The sequence below is a fragment of the Pseudophryne corroboree genome, chromosome 4 (assembly GCF_028390025.1).
Source record: "Pseudophryne corroboree isolate aPseCor3 chromosome 4, aPseCor3.hap2, whole genome shotgun sequence".
Taxonomy (NCBI): Eukaryota; Metazoa; Chordata; class Amphibia; order Anura; family Myobatrachidae; genus Pseudophryne; species Pseudophryne corroboree.
Genome location: NC_086447.1, coordinates 858304207 through 858324510, shown reverse-complemented (window position 1 = coordinate 858324510; position 20304 = coordinate 858304207). Strand labels below are relative to the sequence as shown.

Below are 20304 nucleotides of genomic sequence, written 5' to 3'. Positions count from 1 at the left end.
CCACACGGACCAGGCCCCAGACAAAAGAGGAGCCAGTGCCCCTATACCAGAAGGGGCCAACAGTGGCAGAGACAGAAACAGAGTAGGAAGGCCACCCAAAAATCAGAGACATTAGTCAATTTATCTGATTATGAGTTGTCCAACACCCAACAACAAGTGTTATCTAGGGGTCTATCATTCGTCCCAATTTGATTGGCAAATAGAAAAATATTGGCCTATATTTACTAATAATCCGAGTTTGACCGATTTGTGTTTTTTTTTTTCTAAGTCCCAACACGGGAATTCACTAAGCACAAATCTCGGCAGTGTTTGGGCTATTCGTAATGGTTTTAACGGCAAAGTTCAAAAATACGAATGAATAGACCATCGGTCAAACGCGGCTGTTATTTCATACAACACGGGTATTCACTATTCATTCGTATTTGGGTGTTAGTCTCTGAGTGCTCAATTGCGGTCGTATTTTTTCAGGCGTGTTTACATGTGTAGGCGTGTTTACATGTGTTGCAACTAACAAATCACTCACACCTGAATTAGGATGCCTATAAAAGGATCTTATGCCCATTTCAATCCACCTACTCTCAGAAATGGCAGCAGAACTGTGGGCCAGTGATATTTTGTGTGCTGTGGGCAGGGGAGTCAGAACATTTATAGGTTGGGGGGGGGGGGCAAGATAGATCCTCATTTTGGCGCCCCTGGGGGCGGAGCCAACAGGGAGGAAGAGGCGATACTATGGGGATGAAAAGGAGGCAGCACCACAGTGGGGAGGAGGCTGCACCATGTAGTTGGAGGCCGGGAGTCCCACTGACGGAGGTGCTGCGATGGGGAAAGGAAGAGCATGGGACTGCAGCATTGCATTGGCAAGCACCATTGTGTAGGTGAGGCTGGCCCCCAGGACCTCAGGGGAGCAGTCAGGATCTGCAACAGAAATATTGGGGCCTAGTACGCAGATATCTCTGGGCCCCCTTCCCCACCTCGACCCCATACATCCCCATCCACTGCCACTACAATTCCCCTTAGGGTAGCAGTAGAGACAGGGGAGTGAGAGAGAAACAAAGAGAGAGAGAGAGAGAGAGAGGAGCAAGAGAGAGTGTCAGGGAGAGAGGTGCAAGAGGAGAGAGAGTGTTAGGGAGAGCGAGCATATGTGCACGCAGGGAGGTTCTGAGTACTTAAAGAAACCCCATGCCACCAATCATGGCATGTAGGGGGACTCCTCTCAGGCTGATCTCCCGTGGTGGAGATGAGAGGTGAGAGCCTGGCACATGGTAGTGGTGCAGTCTTCCGTATCTTCACTCACTGCCACAGCACTGACTTCAGAGCAGCAAGGTGAGGTGTCCATGGCAGGGGTGGGTGGGCACCGGTATTTAATAATGAATTAAGCTCTCCTTGACCAGCATGAGTGCAGGGACCGTGGCAGGGGGAGGGGGCGATAGTGAGGAATGATCATGGTGCCAGCCTGTGTACTGTCTATGTGGTGGTTGTGGTGCCTGTGTGCTATCAGTTCCTGGAGGGGAGGGTGGGGGTCTTGGTGCCAGTGCTGCCGGTCTATGGAGGCCATATTATTATTATTTTTACATATAATATATATATATATATATATATACTGTAATATATGATATAGATATAGATATATATATATATATATATAATATGAGGCATTTGTATGAGCCAAAATTCATATTATAGCACACAGTATGAGCTGAAATTCACATTATAGCACACAGTATGAGCTGAAATTTACATTATAGCACACAATATGAGCCGAAATTCACATTATTGCACACGGAATGAGCCGAAATTCGCATTACACCACACGGTATGAGCCGAAATTCACATTATAGCACATGGTAAGAGCCGAAATTCACATTATACCAGCCAGAAAGAGCAGAAATTCACATTATAGTACACAGTATAAGCCGAAATTCACATTATAGCACACAGAATGAGCCGAAATTCACATTATATGCACACGGAATGAGCCGAAACTGACATTACACCACACAGTATGAGCCGAAATTTACATTATAGCACACAGTATGAGCTGAAATTTACATTATAGCACACAATATGAGCCGAAATTCACATTATTGCACACGGAATGAGCCGAAATTCGCATTACACCACACGGTATGAGCCGAAATTCACATTATAGCACATGGTATGAGCCGAAATTCACATTATACCACCCAGAAAGAGCAGAAATTCACATTATAGTACACAGAATGAGTAGAAATTCACATTATATGCACACGGAATGAGCCGAAACTGACATTACACCACACAGTATGAGCCGAAATTTACATTATACCACCCAGAAAGAGCAGAAATTCACATTATAGCACACAGAATGAGCTGAAATTCACATTATAGCACACAGTATGAGCCGAAATTTACATTATAGCACACGGAATGAGCCAAAATTCACATTATAGCACACGGAATGAGCTGAAATTCACATTATAGCACACAGAAAGAGCTGAAATTCACATTATAGCACACAGTATGAGCCGAAATTCACATTATAGCACACGGAATGAGCCGAAATTCGCATTACACCACATGGTATGAGCCGAAATTCACGTTATAGCACATGGTATGAGCCGAAATTCACATTATAGCACACGGTATGAGCCGAAATTCGCATTACACCACACAGTATGAGCCGAAATTCACGTTATAGCACATGGTATGAGCCGAAATTCACATTACAGCACACGGTATGAGCCGAAATTCGCATTACACCACACAGTATGAGCCGAAATTCACATTATAGCACATGGTATGAGCCAAAATTCACATTATAGCACATTGTATGAGCCAAAATTCACATTATAGCACACGGTATGAGCCGAAATTCACATTATAGCACACGGAATGAGACGAAATTTACATTATAGCAAATAGAATGACCCAAAATTCACATTATACCACCCAGAAAGAGCAGAAATTCACATTATAGTACACAGTATGAGCCGAAATTCACATTATACCACACAGAATGAGCCAAAATTTACATTATAGCAAACAGAATGAGCCGAAATTCACATTATGTCCCACGGAATGAGACACAATTCAGGGAGAATGACAGCAGGGACGTAGGTACAGGGAGAGGGGGATGTAGTATGGTATGCCGGTGGCCGGGCGGCCAGCATACCGGCGCCGGAATCCCGACCGCCAGCATACAGACAGCTTGGCAAGCGCAAATGAGCCCCTTGCGGGCACGGTGGCGCGCTTCGCTATCTATTCTACCTCCAGGGGGGTCGTGGACCCCCAAGAGGGAGAAAAGGTTTTGGGATTCCAGCGCCGGTATACTGTGCGCTGGGATTCCAACAGCCGGGAACGTACATACCATCCGGGAGAGGGACAGGGAGAGTGACAGAGGATCAGGAAGAGTGACAGAGGAAGCGGGACATAGGGACAGGGAGAGTGACAGAGGGACAAGGAGAGTGACAGAGGGACAGGGAGAGAGGGTTTGGAGAGTGACCACAGGAACAAAGGGAGAGAAGAACGCAGGAGAGTAAAACTACCTATTGAGCAGCGGCGATGCGGAGGAGGCTGTGGTCTGCAGTGCGGTGGATGAGGAGGCTGTGGTTGGCGCATGGCAGTGGAGGCTGTGGGCATTGGAGATGATGCGGAGGAGGAGGCTGTGGGAGTTGGCGGAGGTGCAGAGGAGACGGAGGGCGGCGGTGATACAGCGGAGGAGGCAGAGGGCGACGACGGTGCAAGAGAGGAGGTGGCTGTGGTCGGTGACCTTTGGTGCTTTTCCTATGATTGCCACTACTATTTCAAATCTGTCACGGACTGGAAGCCAGTCAGGAGCGGCTGCACGGCTGATCTTGATTGGCTGCCAGTTCGAGAGAGGTCTGTGACATGCGGATGCGGTGGCTTGGATCTACTTCAATCAGTTCTGCCCACTTTGAGCACTGTAAAATATATATATATATATATTTATTTTTATTTTTTTATATGATGTACATATATGGACCCCCCCTTACAAATCCTGCACTTGCCAGAGGGGGAGAGTGAGGGAGTGGGAGCGGGCGGTAGAGACTCTTACCTGACAGACACAACCAAGTCCCCAGCCACAGGTCTGTAATCAAAGGCAGGCACTTCTCGGCATTAGGCCACGACCCCTTATCACCCGCTAATTGCGGCACTTCTCTGGGGCCGTGAACCAGCCCTGGTAACGGGAGGGGGGGAGTGGGCGGTGGGCAGCCCCATTGAACTGGGTCGAGGAGGGTCACTCTGCACACAGGCGCATCCTGCCGCTGCTGCTCAGTCCCTGCACGGAGGTTGTGATGTGCGGTCTTTCAGCTGACCGCACATCGCTACTCCTGTATATCGGCAGCGGCGCCTCTCATATTTTTTGGGGGGGCGAGCTGCCCCCTTGCCCCCCCAGTTCCAACGCCTCTGGCTGTGGGATTCCTCAGACTCAGACATCAGCCTGTAAGTAACCAGGGCCAAGTAACTGAACATGGTCAGCAGATTGTACAGGTTCCGCAGAGGCTGCGCAGGCCTCGTTTTTTTAGGGGGCGTTTAAACTTGAACGCATATGTCACTTGTGATTCAGTGAGGAGACCTGCAAAACATGCACTGTGTGGGGTCCTGAGGACCGAGTTTCAGAACCTGTGTCCTAATTAAACACTCCTCCACATATAATATGTTAGCCTTGAGGAATACATGTGTCCCTATGTGTGATGCTCCATCGTATTTAAGGGACACAAACTTAGTATCATCCAAAATAATTTATTTCGTAATGTTTGCTGCAGTAAACTTGCTGATTTGTAAGTCAATACACAGTTTGCCACAAATATATCCATTATTATACACATTATTTGTGCTTATTAAAAAAAATACAATTTATTTGCTTCTTCTGCATCATGTGTAAGAAACTGATTACTCATTTTTAACACACACAAACATGGCCCAACAATAATGAAATTCATTTTGACACTGAATTATCTAAATTCGATCACAACATATTAGGACCTTTTTAGCCAACTCAATTGTGTTATACTTGTAATGTTGTATAGAGAAGAAAGGTAAAAGAGTTAACAATCACATTGTAATTTGTATTGGTCATGGAGGAATCTGCATGGCTGCCAATTAGTCTGCCTGCAGGATATGAGAATGATTGGAATCTAGAAAGAGTAATGATTAGAAAAAAATCAAGTGGTCTTGTTACTGCAAGCTAAAGACATTCTGCATGGCTGGCAATTAGTCTGCCTGCAGGATATGAGAATGATTGGAATCTAGAAAGAGTAATGATTAGAAAAAAATCAAGTGGTCTTGTTACTGCATGCTAAAGACATTCTGCATGGCTGCCAATTAGTCTGCCTGCAGGATATGAGAATGATTGGAATCTAGAAAGAGTAATAATTAGAAAAAAATCAAGTGGTCTTGTTACTGCATGTTAACATCAATGTGCAGATCAAATAACTTTGTCCTCCTCCTAAAAAAATTCAAAAATGTGAAAGAATAAATGTGTTGGCCAAAATCCTGTTGTTGTTTGTAACACTTATAATTAATGATGTTAAAAAAATTGACAAGGTGGTAAGTGTAATAGATATTGTGACAAAACTACACTTACTAAATGTGTTTATTTACTTCTCTATACAGAGATCGGAGTATCTATTTTTTATTTTTTTGTGGCTGGCTGCTTGGACTGGCCTTTGCCTTTACCACTGTCGTGTTGGCGTGCTCTGGTGGAGCGCCTTGGTGGTGAGGACACTGGCGATAGAATTGAAGTAGTCGTACCAGAACTGCTGCTTGGTTGCTGATGGTGCTGGGATCTGAGTGTTTCATTGAGGTTAGTGAGGGTGGCATTAAGTTCATGTGTTGCAGTATTTTGATTCTCTAAAATTCTGGTGATAGATTCATTGATCATTTGATTGTTTTCTAAGATGTTGATGTAGCTTTGCTGTTGTCTGTGCTATTCTTCCATTATGCGTTGTAAGTTGCCCATGACATGTGTAATGTCTGCACGCATGATTTCCATGGTATTGGCAATTCTGGTGGTTGGTTCATTTTGGCGACTGATATTTCTGCTGATTTTTCTGAGGTGAGCTGGTAGGTTTGCAAAAATTTGGGTCTGCCTACGCAGGCAATCTTGATTAGTGGCCTGCTGTGTAGCCCAACTGTCCCAAAACACTTGATCAGGGCCTTGTGCTACTGGTGTTGTTGGGCTGTGTTGTGGTGGTGGAGTGCTTTGCTGTGGTGGTGTACTCACAGGTGCTGGGTGTCTAATTCCTTGGATAAATGGCTGCATTTGTAACATAATTGTCTCATCCATGTCACTGTGTTGCTACTGTTGCGTCTGGATGCTGGTACCAGTACTAGAATCTGGAATTAGAACCATTTTTGCGTAAGTTTGACATATGTTTGAAAAATTTAAGCAAACCAATAAACATGGAACACATGTATTTAAATGGTGCAGTCAGATATCCAGCATAGCAACATCATCACTCAGAACTAGAAAACAGACATATTCCTGTTTGTGGCAAATGTGTCTGGTTACTTCATTATTAAAACAAGCACATGAGTTGTATGGTAGATCAGACATACTCCACCATAAAAACACACTTAAAATCTTAATTTTTGGCTTTATAGTGTTTAAATCTTAAACTTAGTAATGTTTTGGCATGTTGGTGCCAATGTTACGACAAACACATAAGTTAAATTGCAGAAAATAATATTACTATTTTGCAAGCTTACACATGTGTTTATTTTGCAGCATCTTCAACACAATCTGCTGCTGTATGGATGAAGTGGACATACATATCTTTACTGGATGTGGACAAGGCCATTTTGGTCAGAATCCATTTGATGTTTTTTTTTTGGTAAGTATAGCAGATTTTGTGGAATTTAGAGTTAATTAGTCTCATTAAATGGATTATTATGAGATGATTAAGTTATTTCATCACTACAGTTTCTTACTCACAATCAAGATGAGGGGAGTGTGGTTGGCGTCTTGGAGGTGTGACCAAAATTTGGAGTGGTGGTACCGAAGAAACTGTAGACAATCTTCGTGGCGGAGTAGACTGCTGTGGTTGTGATTGGACATCAGACCTTGCTTTCTTTGTTGCCACATGTACTTTTGTTTGGTGTGCTACAGGAGTCCTCCTTCTGCTGGTCAAAACTTCTTGGAATGGACCTGGAATTTAAAGTGTACTTTTGTTATGGCCATTCCTTTACAAACATAACCTACTAGGTGCTTCATCGCGCCCTACGGGCGCTCTTCACACCGTCGAAAGGGGCTACACCCCCTTAATCCCTGCACGCCTTGCTGCGGTTCAATATTTGTATGAGTGGATAGAGGGGATAGAGAGACGCGGGCCGGTAGGGAGGGGATAGATAGAAGGGGGGCGGTATGGAGGGGATAGAGAGACGCAGGGCGGCAGGGAGGGGATAGAGAGACGCAGGGCCGTAGGGAGGGGATAGAGAGACGCAGGGCGGTAGGGAGGGGATATATAGAGACGCGGGGCGGTAGGGAGGGGATAGAAAGACGCGGGGCGGTATGGAGGGGATAGAGAGACGCGGGTCGGCAGGGTGGGGATAGAGAGACGCGGGCGGTAGGGAGGGGATAGAGAGACCCGGGGCGATAGGGAGGGGATACAGAGAGGCGGGGCGGCTGGGAGGGGATAGAGAGACACGGGGCGGTAGGGAGGGGATACAGAGACGCGGGGCGGTAGGAGGGGATACAGAGACACGGGGCGGTAGGGAGGGGATACTGAGACGCGGGCGGTAGGGAGGGGATACAGAGGCATAGGGAGGAGGGGATAGAGAGAGGAGGGGCGGTAGGGAGGGGATATAGAGACGCGGGGCGGCTGGGAGGGGATATAGAGACGCGGGGCGGTAGGGAGGGGATAGAGAGACACGGGGCGGCTGGGAGGGGATATAGAGATGCGGGGCGGTAGGGAGGGGATAGAGAGACGCGGGGCGGCTGGGAGGGGATATAGAGACGCGGGGCGGTAGGGAGGGGATAGAGAGACGCGAGGCGGTAGGGAGGGGATAGAGAGACGCAAGGCGGTAGGGAGGGGATAGAGAGACGCGGGGTGGTAGGGAGGGGATATAGAGACGCGGGGCGGTAAGGAGGGGATAGAGAGACGCGGGGCGGTAGGGAGGGGATAGAGAGACGCGGGGTGGTAGGTAGGGGATATAGAGACGCGGGTCGGCAGGGAGGGTCCCCAGTGAGGAAGCTGATGAAGAGAGGGGGGAAAGTAGTGGAGGGGGAGGGCACCAGAAGAGGAGACTTGTGTAAAGTGGCGAGCAGACATAGAAACAGTGGGTAGGATGGCCGGAGGGACTCACCGTTGGGGCTGTGGGCGGCTGGTAAACAGTACAGTGTCCAGAGGCGTCACTGGGTCAGCATTTCAGCATTACTGTTGCACACATCTCTCCCCCCCCCCCAGCGGCCGAAAAGGGGGCGTGGCCTGCTGTGAAAGGGGCGTGGCCTCGCGGGTCTGTTCGCTCTCGCTCCGGGGGTGTTTCCAGCTTGCCTGTAGATGCTGGCAGCCCCCGGAGACTGGAGAGTGTGTGCCGGCTGTGTGACAGGAGGAGAGTGCTGCAGGAGATGACATCACTGCAGCAGTCGCCTCCTGTCACAGTAGGAGAGCTGACAGCGGGATTTGTGCGGAGGAGGCGGCGGGTCTGTGTACACGGCGCAGGGAGGGCTATGAGAGCCTTCTCCTGCGCCACCCGTCCCTCCTAATGTGTATGCCGGGGGCGGCATCAGCCGTTGTTGTTGGGCCGGCGCCGCGGCCGGGGAATCAGAGCTGCTGATGGGTGGGGGGAGGGGAGAGAGAGAGATGGACAGCAGGAGCAGATAATTGCTGACTCCGCCCACCGCTGTGACTCCACCCAGCGTTACGGGCACAGAGTCACAGATGTAGACAAATATATAGGAGATACTACAATGGACACTTTACCTGCTTCCGCAGCGTCATCATCATCAGATGTAATGGGAGTGACTGTAGGCCGACCAGTACTGCTTTTTTTCAACACTGTAAATAATGAAACAAATAAAAGAACTAATTTCTTCATGCTATTGTTGATACATCCACCCATTATGTTTACAAACATTAAATCTTTCTCAAATGGATGCTTATTTATGTGTGCATAATTTCTGTACAAAACCATAAATGTTTTAAATAAATACACATATTGGCCAATAGCCATATGCACTATGGAAAGTGCAACACAGGAAATAATGTACAGGACACAGACATAGGACACAGGAGCAGATTTAATAATCCTGGTGAAATGATAAAGTGGTTGTTAATAAAGCACCAGCCAATCAGCTCCTAAGTGACATTTTGCAAACCCAGCCTGTAACATAGAAGTTATGAGCTGATTGTTTGGTAATTTATCAACTTCAACTTTATCACTACACCAGGCTTAATAAATCTGCCCCACAATTACTAATACATACACTAACTACCCAAAACACAGACATCTTCATTGAAAAATGTTATGTCATTAATGAAAGATGTAATATAGAAAATGCTCTGTGATGTGGCACAATATGAGCCAAAAACCAAAACAAATTTAAAAAAACCATCATAATAGTACGGTAACTAAGTCTGCAGTGTTGTGTCAGGGTACAAATACAGACTCTAAATGTACCAAAACATAGTGGTTTTGTCTTAAACAAGATTACATACAGTACTAATGAAAAAACACATGTAACTGGCTTCAAAGCCACTTTACACTACTCCAGCCTCTAACATGTCAACCACTGATTTTCAAACATTACACATGGATAACTGAAAACCAAAACATAGGCCAACTTGCAAACTGGCAAATGTGCCAAAGGAAAACATTATTGCTGTACAATTCAATGACACACCAAGTCCAAACTACACATGGAAAATGTACTGTAAAAAAACCACATGACATACTATAAAGTACTATGTTATATTGGCTTTGGTAAAAAAACAAACCAAAAACAATGTATTTGCTGACGCACACATGAAGATGGGAGTAATATGCAACGTCACATGACACACATTAACAAAAAACATAAAGACAGAAGTAATGTAATGGAATGATAAGACAAATACACATGCTCACCATCCTTCCTGGGCAGATCGGAATCACGGACATGGGTTGCAGACACTACGTCAGGAGGTATTAAACTCCGCGTGGGCTCCTCATAGTCCAGATATCTGGCAATATAGGGCTGTCCACCACCGGTTTTGCAAGCTGACTTCGCCTCCTTGGCTATTTTGGACTTGACACGTCGCTTTATGTCATAGTACCGTTTGCGGCACGTGTCCTCCGTCCGCTTGACCACCCCCTCACTATTTACAGCAGCAACAACTTTCGCCCACAACACCGTCTTCTTCCGTGTTGGCACCTTGGCGGACTCAGGCCCAAATAGCTGCCGCTGATATTTCATCAGCTCCCGCACCAATGCCACATTTTCTGCATAACTAAACGTTACATTCCGCCCAGTCTTAGTAGTGGTGCGTGGCTGCGGAGCTGTCTGACTGTTACTATCACTGTCACTTGAGGCTGCTGCAGCAACCTCACCCACCTCACTAACCTCACTCTCACTCACCTCCTCCACCTGACCACCCTCCTCCTCCTCACTCACACCCACCACCTCACTCACTCTGAGTCAGACATAATTGTCTGGTTAAACAATTAACACAGAGAAAAACAAACAAACAACACACTCCTCCACTAGCACAACTCACACACACACACACACACACACACACACACGGGACAAAAAATGAGACAAAACCAAAAAAAACAAGACTACAAGAATGACAAGACTACTTTCAAACACAATACTACACTCAGAAATCGCCCAAAAAACTCCTCACCAAACCAACTACTCACCAACCTCCACAGCACAACCTCCCTCCTCACCACTAACTAAACCCACGAGGTGCGGACGGTTTGGGGCGTATTTATATGGTTGTGCACAGACACTCCTAGATCTGAAACACAACCAATCACGAACGGGGATGAAAAACGAAACTAAAAGTGAAAATGCGGCCGGGGTTGGAAAAAAACCCCCGCCGCGTTTAACATAGAAAATAAACATGTAAAAACAACAAAAACACGTACGCAAACGACAATGACGACCGTAAATGTGCCAAAAAAAAAAACGACTGGCATCGACATCGGAAAGCACAAAAACCATAAACTCGACTGCTTAGTAACTTGGCGTATATAGGCCCTCATTCCGAGTTGATCGGTCGCAAGGCGAATTTAGCAGAGTTACACACGCTAAGCCGCCGCCTACTGGGAGTGAATCTTAGCTTCTTAAAATTGCGACCGATGTATTCGCAATATTGCGATTACTAACTACTTAGCAGTTTCAGAGTAGCTTCAGACTTACTCTGCCTGTGCGATCATTTCAGTGCTTGTCGTTCCTGGTTGACATCACAAACACACCCAGCGTTCGCCCAGGCACTCCCACCGTTTCCCCGGCCACTCCTGCGTTTTTTCCGGAAACGGTAGCGTTTTCAGCCACACGCCCCTGAAACGCCGTGTTTCCGCCCAGTAACACCCATTTCCTGTCAATCACATTACGATCGCCGGAGCGATGAAAAAGCCGTGAGTAAAATTACTTTCTTCATAGTAAAGTTACTTGGCGCAGTCGCAGTGCGAACATTGCGCATGCGTACTAAGCGGATTTTCACTGCGATGCGATGAAAAATACCGAGCGAACAACTCGGAATGAGGGCCATAGTTTCAAAAAGTTGCATGAAAATGCACCCGATACAAAACGAGTTTAAACACTACATAAACCGACTCAAACACGAATATTAGTAAATATAGGCCATTGTCTGCAGCGACAACTTAAACTGAAAGAATTTTTCAACAAACAGGTGACCAGTACAGAGCGCCAGGAAATACCAGCGAAATTACAAAAGATACTACCAAAGTCCAAATTTGAGACCCAGTTACAAAATGCTTCCATAAAGACCTTTGTACACCTATTGGGTTCGCCATAACTTAACTAAGGTAGAAAGCGACGCACTTAAACATCTTGTGGCACAGAAAAAGCTCATCTTTTGACCTGCGGACAAAGGGGGTGCATTGGTTATCCAAAACTTGCAGGACTACAAAATTGAAATCCAGCATCAATTACAAGACTCAGACACATATTGTCGTCTGAGTAGGGACCCTACTAATGAATTTAAAGAGCACCTTACCGTTATCTTGGACATTGCTGTACAGGATGGAAAGATTTCCAGTACCATTCGGAATGCATTAATTCCAGCTCACCCTGTTATGCCAGTGTTATACACAACACCCAAAATTCACAAATCTTTCCATAAGCCACCAGGACGCCCCATAATTTTTGCCAGGTCCTCTCTATTTCAACCTGTTACTCTATTTTTTGACTCTATTCTGCATACAATCGCACCCACGATTTTTGCTTGACACTACCACACTACTGCATAAATTACAGCAGTTACCTACATTTGAGTCAAATGTTTTATTATGCAGCATAGATGTTCAAAATTTGTATACAGTAATCTCCCATGGTATGGGTTTAGCAGCAGTAGAGCGTTATTTAGTAGACCATGGTGATTTTCAGGACCCTGATTTGCAGTTATGTCTTCAGTTACTACAAATGACGTTGTACAGAAAAAATATTTTCCAGCGCTTTCCCTATATTAACTTAATAAATTCAATTTATAGACAGCTTTGAAAATGTCAATTTTTATTCAAATATATTGTCTTATGAGTATTATGAACATTGGTCAATGTTAAAAATGCTTGTGATCACAAGAAATAATTATATAAAAATTGCCAGTGCACTCTCTAATAACAGACATAAATTACACACAGACACAGACATACAACAGACACATTTAGATACACTTGTTTCAGTTGTCTCGGGAGTTGATACACTTAATAGCGTTTTACTCTTCTCCCTTTGTTTAGGCCTGTCACAATTTTGCGGCTCCCTTATCTTCTTAAAAATGCTTATATCTCAGTTCCTTGATTTCTGTTAGGTAATTTTGTTTGTCTCTGTCCTGTTTATATACTGAAAAGACGTCCCGTTTTACGTGTCAGTCACAGTTCAAAGTCAGTTTTATAACTGCGTCCTATACAGTGCTCCGTATCAGCATAAAGGTAGTCTGCCGGCAGACTTGTTTCCGCTTATCGCTTCCTCCTCTTCCTTCGGTCCTGGGCTCCCGGTGATCGGAGTCCGGCGTCAGGCGGGGATTTGCGGGCTGGCGGCGATCGATACTCTCTGCAATCGACGCGTTTCACCTTGCGGCTTCGTCAGGATGCTTGAGTTGATCGATGCCAATACGGAGCTGTCTTTTATCTCATGTGTGTTCAATCCTTAATTGGTATCCTTTTCTCTAATTAGTGGTGCACTGTTCATCTGGATCTTACACAGCTGGCCTGGGAGTGCTTAAATCTCATTGTATTCTAACATAAAAGACAAACAGTTACGGCACAAAAACACACATATCACAAAAAAATAATAAATAATAAATAATAAATAAATAAATAATAAATAAAAATAAATATAAAAATTTAATGATTTAATGATAATACTAGTATATTAATGGATATTAAAAATGTATCTTATTTCCCCTCTGAATGATATTTCTTATATTTCAAGATTATTTATAATGAGTTAGTTTTGAATAAGTTTTAATCACGATTAAACTAAGGAGGTGGTGTTTCTCGGTTAAGGGAGTGAAGGCAAGAATGAAAGAAATACATATACTGGATTCTTCAGTCTTTTAAAAAGGGTTTCAGGTCAAAGTCTATATTAAGCCCATTTGGACTCAGTGTTCCCAATTCATAAATGAGTCTGGTTTCTTCTTTCAATAGGAGATCCTTCAAATTTCCTCCTTTACATGGTTGTTTTATTTGTTTCAATCCCACAAATTGTAGCAATTATGGATTACTCCCATGATACTTTTTAAAATGTGCTGGTACACTATGGTCTTCTTTTTTGTTCTTAATATTACACAGGTGCTCGTTAATTCTTGTAGTTGATTTTCTGGATGTTTTTCCTATGTATTGGTAACCACATGGACATGATAGCATATAGACCACTCCCTTCGTGTGACATGTCATTTTGTTTCTTATCGTATATATGGTTTTATTCAATTTTGATGTTACTGTTGTTATTGCCTTATTTGATGTATTACAGGCTTTTTTACATGCTGCACACGTCCTACAATAATAGAAGCCTTTCATGTTGTCATTCAGCCAGGTGTTCTTTTCTTCTTTCTTACTATTGGTATGACTTCTTACGAGATTCGTTCTTATAGTGGGGGGTCTTCTATATATTATCCTTGGTTTCTCTGGTAGGATATCCTTCAGATCTTCATCCATCCTAAGGATGTGCCAGTGCTTTTTCAAAATAACTTCTAGACTTCTGCTCTGAGCAGAGTATTCCGTAATGAAGCTCATATTGTATTCTAAATTCTCCTGTGTTTTCTTCACATTGTATTCTAGGAGTGAGTCCCTGTTTAGGGTATCTATATGCGCCTTATCTTTCTCAATTTTTTCCCTTTTGTAGTGTTTTTCTTCAAAGTTTTTCATTAGATGCCTGCCTGAGAGATTTATTGGTATCGACACCAGGAGTGCCACGTCTGCTGCTCGTGTATATGGTTTATTACGAAGGCACCCGGTGCAGTATCTGCCTCAAGGAGAGCCGGATCACATGGACTCTCTCTCTCTCTCTCTCTCTCTCTCTATATATATATATATATATATATATATATACACACTGTATATACAGAGAGCAGGATACCGGTGGCACTCACAGGACTTCAATGTAATAAAGTTATATCTAGGCATCAAACACCATCCTTTATGGTCAATGTTTCAGTTTTATTTGTTCAATACTAAAACTTTTGTCAGGACAAAGACATAGGGGGAAATTTACTAAGCTCCCGATTTTGACCGAGATGCCGTTTTTTCATCAAAGTGTCATCTCGGTAATTTACTAAGCACTAATCACGGCAGTGATGAGGGCATTCGTAATTTTTTGCTAGTTCAGGTAAAAAATTACGAATGAATACACCATCGGTCAAAACGCGGCTGTTTAAGTATGAATCTCGGTCATTTACTAAGAAGTGCAAAGCAAAAAAAGAACAAACACTGCCGTGAAAAATTACAACTCGTAAAAAAGTACTAAAAAAAAACAGACCTGCTTTTTTTATTCGTGATTGGATAGGCATGCACGGATCCATGAGATCCGTGCATGTATATCAGTGGGAAGGGGTGGGAAAGTGCTTATTTTTTCAAAAAAAATTGCGTGGGGTCCCCCCTCCTAAGCATAACCAGCCTCGGGCTCTTTGAGCCGATCCTGTTTGCAGAAATATGGGGAAAAAAATGACAGGGGTTCCCCCATATTTAAGCAACCAGCATCGGGCTCTGCGCCTGGTCCTGGTCCCAAAAATACGGGGGACAAAAAGAGTAGGGGTCCCCCGTATTTTTAAAACCAGCACCGGGCTCCACTAGCTGGACAGATAATGCCACAGCCGGGGGTCACTTTTATATAGTGCCCTGCGGCCGTGGCATCAAAAATCCAACTAGTCACCCCTGGCCGGGGTATCCTGGGGGAGTGGGGACCCCTTCAATCAAGGGGGTCCCCCCCCCAGCCACCCAAGGGCCAGGGGTGAAGCCCGAGGCTGTCCCCCCCCATCCAATGGGCTGCGGATGGGGAGGCTGATAGCCTTTGTTGTAAAAGAAAAGATATTGTTTTTAGTAGCAGTACTACAAGGCCCAGCAAGCCTCCCCCGCATGCTGGTACTTGGAGAACCACAAGTACCAGCATGCGACGGAAAAACGGGCCCGCTGGTACCTGTAGTACTACTACTAAAAAAATACCCAAAAAAAGACAAGACACACACACCGTGAAAGTATAATTTTATTACATACATACACACATACATACATACTTACCTTAAGTTCCCACGCAGGTCGGTCCTCTTCTCCAGTAGAATCCAAGGGGTACCTGTTGAAGAAATTATACTCACGAGATCCAGGGGTCCAGGCTCCTCGGGAAATCCAGGGGTAATCCACGTACTTGACAAAAAAAACAAAACGGTGTCCCGACCACGAACTGAAAGGGGACCCATGTTTGCACATGGGTCACCTTTCCACGAATGCCAGAAAGCCACTCTGACTTCTGTCTAAGTGGGTTTCTTCAGCCAATCAGGGAGTGCCACGTTGTAGCACTCTCCTGATCAGCTGTGTGGTCCTGTCCTCACTGACAGGCAGCACACGGCAGTGTTACAATGTAGCGCCTATGCGCTACATTGTAACCAATGATGGGAACTTTCTGCTCAGCGGTGACGTCACTTTAGGTCAACCGCAGGGCAGAAAGTTCCCATCATTGGTTACAATGTAGCGCATAGGCGCTACATTGTAACACTGCCGTGTGCTGCCTGTCAGTGAGGACAGGACCACACAGCTGATCAGGAGAGTGCTACAACGTGGCACTCCCTGATTGGCTGAAGAAACCCACTTAGACAGAAGTCAGAGTGGCTTTCTGGCATTCGTGGAAAGGTGACCCATGTGCAAACATGGGTCCCCTTTCAGTTCGTGGTCGGGACACCGTTTTGTTTTTTTTGTCAAGTACGTGGATTACCCCTGGATTTCCCGAGGAGCCTGGACCCCTGGATCTCGTGAGTATAATTTCTTCAACAGGTACCCCTTGGATTCTACTGGAGAAGAGGACCGACCTGCGTGGGAACTTAAGGTAAGTATGTATGTATGTGTGTATGTATGTAATAAAATTATACTTTCACGGTGTGTGTGTCTTGTCTTTTTTTGGGTATTTTTTTAGTAGTAGTACTACAGGTACCAGCGGGCCCGTTTTTCCGTCGCATGCTGGTACTTGTGGTTCTCCAAGTACCAGCATGCGGGGGAGGCTTGCTGGGCCTTGTAGTACTGCTACTAAAAACAATATCTTTTCTTTTACAATAAAGGCTATCAGCCTCCCCATCCGCAGCCCATTGGATGGGGGGGGACAGCCTCGGGCTTCACCCCTGGCCCTTGGGTGGCTGGGGGGGGGGACCCCTTGATTGAAGGGGTCCCCACTCCCCCAGGGTACCCCAGCCAGGGGTGACTAGTTGGATTTTTGATGCCACGGCCGCAGGGCACTATATAAAAGTGACCCCCGGCTGTGGCATTATCTGTCCAGCTAGTGGAGCCCGGTGCTGGTTTTAAAAATACGGGGGACCCCTACTCTTTTTGTCCCCCGTATTTTTGGGACCAGGACCAGGCGCAGAGCCCGATGCTGGTTGCTTAAATATGGGGGAACCCCTGTCATTTTTTTCCCCATATTTCTGCAACCAGGATCGGCTCAAAGAGCCCGAGGCTGGTTATGCTTAGGAGGGGGGACCCCACGCATTTTTTTTGGGGATTTTACATTGTTTAATTAAAAAAAAAAAAAATAAGAACCCCAGCACGGATCACACAGATCCGGCCGAGATTGATTGTAAAAAAAAAACGGCAGTGTTTTGCTAATCACTGCCGTAAAAATAGGTAAGAAAAAACGAATGACATCGACATCGGAAGAAAAGAAAAACCCGAATACGACAGCTTAGTAAATCCATCGTAATCAATTCAAAAAGTTGCAGTTTTACACTGTCGATGTCATTCGTGATTGAACTTTGACCTTTTTTCGGAAATTACGAATCTTAGTAAATTTACCCCATAGTCTATAGGTGCACTCACTAAACTACTGATTGCCTGGCTCACCAGATATACTGTACATATATATATATATATATATATATATATATATATATAGACATAGATGATATAGCGCTGGTTAATGCAGTCCGGAGTGTTAGCGTATATAAAATATATATATATATGTGTCTCTAAAAGTGAAATCACAACAGCTTCAATAGATGCTCAGATAGGCACTAGATCCTCCTATTATCTTTCAGGACCGCAGCTCCCCTCCAAACAATCCGAACTCCACCGGAGAAAGATATATGATAATAAAACATATATAGGGGGCGTTCCATAGTGCTTAAAGCTTTTTTATTTTAAAAACACAAAGTGCTTAAAACAAATGTTTTACATTCGTACCAGACGGCAACCAATGTGGGCTGGTTACCACGTGATTCCACAAATGATCAACAAGTAATCGCTGGAACAATTGTCAGTCAGTCGCAATGGAAACCTCCACCCGCCGGCAGCTGATCTCCCTGGGACTCACGGGCAGGAATCACATACGTCCACGACTCCTCGTTCAGCAATTACGGTGATCCTCAACGTCACTAAACGAATGGGGCGGAGTCTAAGGAGCTCCCCCTATATATGTTTTATTGACAGATAGATATATATATATATGTGTGTGTGTGTGTGTGTACTGTGTATATATATATATATTATATATATATATATATGTGTACTGTGTGTATATATATATATATATATATATATACACACCTATATTATATTATATTATATATTAGCATAAGGTAATAATAACCCTTTATTTTTTTTATACAGAATTTTATCCCCCCGCCCTCTGCCTGGCCTGAACCCCTCTCTTTCCCCTGATGCACACAGTGGGAGAGTGAGGGAGTCATTCAAGTCTTGACTCTCACTCACATTCTGAAGGTTCAGCTGCCTGTGTCCAGAGAGACGTACCACTGTCCACCAGCGGGCTGTTACTTCCTCTCAATCCACGCATGTTCCGGATACCTCTTCTGATGAAGATGGCGTGTATACTGACCCCACAGACTCTGATCATGACGTTTATGATGGGGAATCTGTTTCACAGGTGGATGTTCCTGATCTATTAGAGTCTATCAGGCTCATTCTTCAGATTGATGATGATCCTGAGCCTGCTACTACATCTAAGAAACCGGACAGGTTCAAACGTCAGAAGGTTGCTAATTTGATTTTACCTCATTCTGACCACTTGGTCGACATACGTCAGGAATCCTGGGAGAACCCAGAACAGAAATTCACCCCGCACAAGAAGATGCTAACCCGCTATCCCCTTGCGGCAGAATTGAGTAAAAATTGGGAAACGCCACTGCCGGTGGATTCGCAAATCGCTCAGCTGGTGGTGTCATCTGCTCTGCCTGTCACTACCATCACTTCTCTCAAGGAGCCGACAGATAAGCGTGTGGAGGGCTGCTTAAAAGCTATATATACCCTTGCAGGGGCTGCGCATAGGCCCACCATTGTGGCTACTTGGGCCTCAGAAGCTATTGAGGCGTGGGCTCAGGAAATAGAGGCTGAGTTTCCTTCCAATTTTTCTGAACATGCCAGACAATGTCTCTCTTATATTGTCACGGCATCTCATTACATTAAAGAAGCAGCTTCAGATGCAGGTGTTCTGGCGGCCAAGGCTACGACTTCCATTTTGGCTCGCCGTATTCTCTGGTTGCGGTCCTGGTCGGTGGACTTGGACTCTAAGAAAACCCTGGAGGTGCTCCCATTTAAAGGAAACATCCTCTTTGGGGAGGATCTCCACAAGATTGTTGCTGACTTGGCGTCTGCTAAGACTGCATGTCTACCTAGTACTACTCCTTCGGCCCCGAAGGCTAAGAGTACTTCCTTTAGTTCCTTTCACCATCCGGGTAAAGCAAAGGCTCAGGCGTACCTGAAACACACTTCCAAAACCACCAAGCCCCAGCCTAACGTGCCTGGGCCACCCATCAGCCGGCTTCCAAATCTGACAAGCCCGCGGCATGATGGGGCAGGCCTCCCCCTGGGGGATCCCAGGGTGGGAGGCTGACTTGAATCTGATGGTCCAGTTTCTGAAAGCCCACGGTTGGCTCATCAACTAGAAGAAATAACCCCTCATCCCAGCCCAGAGCATGGTGCATCTGGGAGCGTTGTTGGACACACACAACCAGAGGTTGTTTTTGTCACGGGAGAAAGTCCTGAAGCATCAGGACAAGATACGTTGTTTCCTCTCTCGTCCGCATGTGTCGATACACTCGGCCATGCAAGTACTAGGCCTCATGGTGTCGGCTTTCGACATAGTAGAGTATGCTCAATTTCATTCCTGCCCTCTGCAGAAACTGATTCTTACCAAGTGGGACTGCCTGCCTCACCGGATCAGGTCTCAAATGTTCTCCTTGTCTTCAGGGGTCTGTCTGTCACTGACCTGGTGGCTGCAGGACCAACGATTGACAGGGGTCGTACCTTCTGGATCTCCAACTGGGTCCTTCTGAAAATGTATGCCAGTCTGAGGGGTTGGGGCGCGGTGTTGGAGCAACACTCTCTTCAGGGTCGGTGGACCAGGGAGGAGTCTCTCCTCCTGATAAACATTCTGGAATTGCGGGGGCAGTGTTCAATGCTCTGAAACTGGCCCGGAATCTG

At 45.3% G+C, this 20304-nt stretch overlaps 1 long non-coding RNA gene across 1 annotated transcript; it reads right to left on the bottom strand.

Moving 5' to 3' along the window:
* Positions 1-4738: 4738 nt before the first annotated feature.
* On the bottom strand, positions 4739-9096 carry LOC134911838 (uncharacterized). The gene is made up of 3 exons (XR_010176886.1): positions 8925-9096; positions 6938-7150; positions 4739-6339 (listed from the first exon to the last, which is right to left on the bottom strand). It is a non-coding gene; the product is annotated as an uncharacterized LOC134911838 (long non-coding RNA).
* Positions 9097-20304: the final 11208 nt, after the last annotated feature.